General features: G+C 39.8%; 1 non-coding gene across 1 annotated transcript; it reads left to right on the top strand.

Annotated features, from left to right (window-relative positions):
• Nucleotides 1-3,873: 3,873 nt before the first annotated feature.
• Nucleotides 3,874-3,980, top strand: LOC141624842 (small nucleolar RNA R71). The gene has a single exon (XR_012534646.1). It is a non-coding gene; the product is annotated as a small nucleolar RNA R71 (small nucleolar RNA).
• The last annotated feature ends 891 nt before the right edge of the window (nt 3,981-4,871 follow it).

Here is a 4,871-nt window from a genome sequence, read left to right as displayed (position 1 = left end):
CCATTTCTAGATATGAAAGTATTCCCAATGACCTTATGCCATACTCTAATTCCCGGATGGTGGACTAAGAGAGCACGACAATCATGAAAGCGTATGAATTTCTTTCCGGAAATTGCCATCCAAAGAGGAGCGGGGTCATACTTGGTAGGAGTCTTTGTATATTTTCGGTTATCACTAAGGCCTAATCTCTTACCCACTTCTTCATAAGTTTTGCGCCTATCAACATTTTCAAGACGAAACTCGATGTTGGTTCGAGTCTGCACCCTTGTGACTTTCAAGGAACTTAAAAATTCCAAGGTGAGGGAGGGGTATGTCAATTCTTTCATTGTAAACAATTTACCCAATCCCATAAACTCAAAGAAGGTTTTGGTTTGTTCAAGAACACCCAACTTTGACAATGCATCTTCACAAATAAACTTAGTAGGCATGATGGTTTTCTTAGCAAAGAGAATGAATTTCTCCCTATGAGAGTCGGAAGTGAAAATTACCTCCGGATAATTGGATAATTGTTCAATGACCGGAGTTGTTGATGTTGTAGCTTCCATAGGGGGATCTTGTTGTTGAACCTCCAACCTTGCCTCATGGACTACCAATGCCTTTGACAACTGTTTTGCTTGAAGAGCTAGTTGCCTTTTGTAAAGTGTCTTCTTTTGGAGTGCCTTGTTGCCTCCTTTAGTTCTTGCCATTCTCCTTTGCTTGATTACACCAATGAAAGATTGAAATCTTCAATTTTTAGTGATACCCAAATCGATTTAGGATGAATGAATTTTGCTTTGTATCTTAAAAATCGACTCAAAAGTTGAAGATTTTGGTGTTTGAATCACTTGTTGTTGCAAAAGGAGTGATTAATTTTTGTTGTGAGGAAATTTGGATTTGATTTGGTTGAGTTTGGTTGAGGAAATTTGATTTTGTTGATGGAGAGGATGAGAGTTTTGGGGTTTTGGGGTTTTTAGGTTTTGGGTAGTGTTTGTATGTTGAAGAAATGAGAATGAAAAGGAGAAAAGGGTTTTAAGACACCCGTTATATTTGAAAATGCAGGGGAGGACGAGCGGACTAGGTGTCGGGACGCTCGGATTCTTCAATGTTAGGCTCAGGAAAAGACGCCACAGGACGAGCGTCTTTTGCGAAGGAAGAGCGGATTCTTTGTGGAGGGACGAGCGTCTTTCTAGGTGGACGCTCGGATTCCTTTACAAAGAAAATCCCAGATTTTTTTGCAGCAAAAAGACGAGCGTATTTTGTGAAGGACGGCCGTCCAGAATGAGACGAGTGGATTCTCAGCTGAGACGCTCGAATTCTTTGTCAGACCAGTTTTTTGTATTCTGCAGCTCTACCAGACGAGCGTCTGGTGACTTGGGACGTTCGGGTTTCTTCAGGACGAGCGGATTGTCCATTTGGCCGCTCGGATTCTTCCTTGACCACACGGATTCAGGTCCATCCGTGGGTACTTCGTAACCCGTGTCATTTTCATTCTTCAATTCTCATGTTCTTCATTGTAGAGGCACTATAAAGGCATGAATAGCTTAGGCAATTGTTATCCCCACACTAAAGTAAAGCACTACACATCAATAAAATCATAAGTCCCTCCCTCACTTCTCTCAAAATGATGAATATCTTGATCAAGACATAAAAAAAATATAAATCCAAGAATGACAAAAATGCAATGTAATAATTTAAATGCAAGTTAGGGAGTTAGAATATTTACAAATGGTGGTTTAGGGAGGACTCCACCAAACTCTCATCCAATGTGAGATGTCAAGGGGGCATGTTCAAGGTGTTATTGATGTTACTCAACACCTTGAATAAGTAGTCGAAAGCTTCCTCATTATCATGATAAAGGTCCTCAATAGATTTTTGCACTTGTTGTTCTCCATGATGGTCTTGGTTCATAGCATTACCAATATAGGGATTGAATATCCCTTCAAACTCATCATCCCAAAGACCGCAAACTTCGTCTACTTGATTATTAAAAATTTCTTGAGTTGATGGAGATAACTCTCCTTCTTTCTTGTCTTGGCCAATGAGGCCATCTTCTTCACTTGTCATAGGTGAGCTTTTCAAACTCTCATTGTTTCTATTTCCTTGTTCTTTTGATGGAGCATCATCCGCTTTCTTTTTCCATTGAAATTCCAACTTCTTCCTATCATCCTTCCGGCTATAGTGATCAACCATAAAACATGGCTTATGCAATCGGGGAGCTCTCATGGTCTTGTCAAGATTGAAAGTGATGGTTTCATCTCCCACCTCAAGGGTGAGCTCTCCATGCTTCACATCGATCACCGCTCCCGCGGTGTGCAAGAAGGGTCTTCTTAAGATAATAGGAATGTTGGAGTTTTATTCCATGTCAACAATAACGAAATCCACCGGGATGAAGAATTTTCCAATTCTCACGGGAACATCTTCCCATACCCCTAAAGGTGTCTTTGTTGATCTATCTGCCATTTGAAGCGTGATGTTGGTACATTTGAGTTCTCCCATTCCTGGCCTCTTGCTAACCGAATATGGCATGACACTAACACTTGCCCCGAGGTCACATAGGGCTTTGTTGATTGTAGTGTCACCAATAGTGCATGGAATGGAGAAAATTCCCGGATCCTTGAGTTTTAGAGGTGAACTCCCTTGAAAGATGGCACTACTCACCTTAGTGAAGGCAATAGTCTCAAGCTTCCGGATTGATTTCTTCTTCGTAAGGATGTCCTTCATGTACTTCGCATAGGTCGGAACGTGATTGATCAATTCCGTGAAAGGAATCGAGACTTCTAAATTCTTCACAATTTCCATCAATTTTCCAAGTTGGTCATCAAAATTAGGCTTAGCTTGACGACTCGGGAATGGAAGTCTAATCATAATGGGCTCCTTCTCTTTGGCCTTTTCTTCACTTTTCTTTGAAACTTCTTGATTGGTGGGTTCTTCTTCCCTAGAGTTTTGCACAACTCTCTCCTTGTCACTAGCTTCCACAACTTCATCCTCAACTTGCTTCTTTGGTCCTTCATATTTCGTACCACTCCTCATGTGAATGGCACTAACCGTTTCATGTCTTGGGGGATTACTTTGAGGTGGTAATTTCCCCTTTTGTCTTTGAGATATTGAAGATGCTAGTTGGGTCATTTGAGTTTCCAACATTTTTGTGTGGGCTAGGATGTTGTTGATGGTAATGTCTTTTGCTTGGCTATCTTTTTGCATTTGAGTGAAAAATTCTTGTTGATTCTTTTGCATTTGAAGGACCGCTTTTTGAACATCAAAACCTTGGTCATTTTGTTGATTGTATGGAGTTTGATTTTGATAACCTTGATTTTGGTTGTAAAAGGGTCTTTGATTTTGGTTTCTCATGGGAGGTGGGGTGTATGTTGGTTGAGGGTTTTGAACATTTTAGCTTTTGTATGAGCGATTTGGATGGAATTTGGTGTTTTCATTGTAATAGTTGGAATAAGGGGTACCACTTTTGTATGCTTGAAAAGCATTCACTTGCTCATTTGTTCCCTACATTCACTTTGGTCATGTCCTAAAGTTCCACAATTCTCACATATCCCACTTGGGATTGATGAAGATGTCACCATGGCATTAACATGATGCTTTGGTGATTTTGAGGCTTCTTCAAGCTTAGCCATAGCTTTTTCAAACTTCAATTTAATGGTATCAATATGAGCACTAAGTTGAGCACCCAATTGAGTAATAGAGTCGACTTCATGCTTTCCTCCTCTAATAGCCTTGCGAGGTCTACTATATTGTGAATTATGGACCGCCATTTCCTCAATCTTGTTCCAAGTTTGATTATCGTCAACTTCGGTGAACATACCATTTGATCCCATGTTGAGAATGTTTCTTGAGTCTTCATAAAGACCGTTCCAAAATTGTTGTACCAAGAACCACTCGCTAAGTCCATAATGAGGACATGAGCGGCAAATTCCTTTGAATCGCTCCTAAGCTTCATACAAATATTCTCCGTCCCTTTGCTTAAAACCCATAATTTGAGCTCTTAGCATGTTAGTCTTTTCCGGAGGGTAGAATTTTTTGTAGAAAGCTAGAGCCAACTTCTTCCAAGAGTCAATTCCGAGAGTAGCCTTATCAAGTGTAATACTCCGTAATTTAGAAATAATTTATGAAAATAATTTACGTAATTTAAAAGTTAATTAATGACATTATTAATAATAAATACAAATAAGACATTAATTAAATAATAAAGCAAGTAAGTGAGTCGGGAATTAAACTTAAAGCCAGATGAGCCTTAGACCGTGTGAAATAGTTACGGGCTGATTATGTTAGGCCTAGTATCTGTAGTAGTCGGGATTTGAGCGGGATTTAATAATAAAATAATAAGTATAATAATAATATGGTAATTCCTAATAATAATCGGAATAAGGCAATAGTTTTCTAATTGGCATTATATACCCACTAATTCTAGGCTATAAATACCATGATAGCTGAAACATAATTCATAAAAATAGAAGAAGGAGTTTTAAGAGACGGAAAGAGCGAATAAAGCGATAAAAGGTAAGATCGTCTGAACTAATGTTTATATTGTCTTAATAATTTAAGTTAACGTTTATACACCGTATAGACCACCATGATCAGTAACGTTGACCTTAATAGCTACCTTTGACCACCGTGATTCTTTTAAGACTGTTTGTGACCGTCGTTGACCACCATGGATGGCGGTTTGGGCGTCTAAAAGGGGGAGGTCGTGAACATTAAAACGGAGATTGTAGCTTGTATGGTTGTCGTATGCACACGGGACCTGGGTAGCTGGTTAGGTCAGTTGTGGGAGGTCCTCATGGTGGTGATGGGGTGATTTCAGGTGGTGGTTGGGGGTTCTTGGGAAGCGTCATGGTACAGGCTAGTGGTTGCTGGATTGGGTGGTGTCAATGGTGTCCGAT

This window comes from Silene latifolia, chromosome X, assembly GCF_048544455.1.
Source record: "Silene latifolia isolate original U9 population chromosome X, ASM4854445v1, whole genome shotgun sequence".
NCBI classification, from domain to species: Eukaryota; Viridiplantae; Streptophyta; class Magnoliopsida; order Caryophyllales; family Caryophyllaceae; genus Silene; species Silene latifolia.
This window is presented reverse-complemented; position numbering and strand designations above follow the sequence as displayed.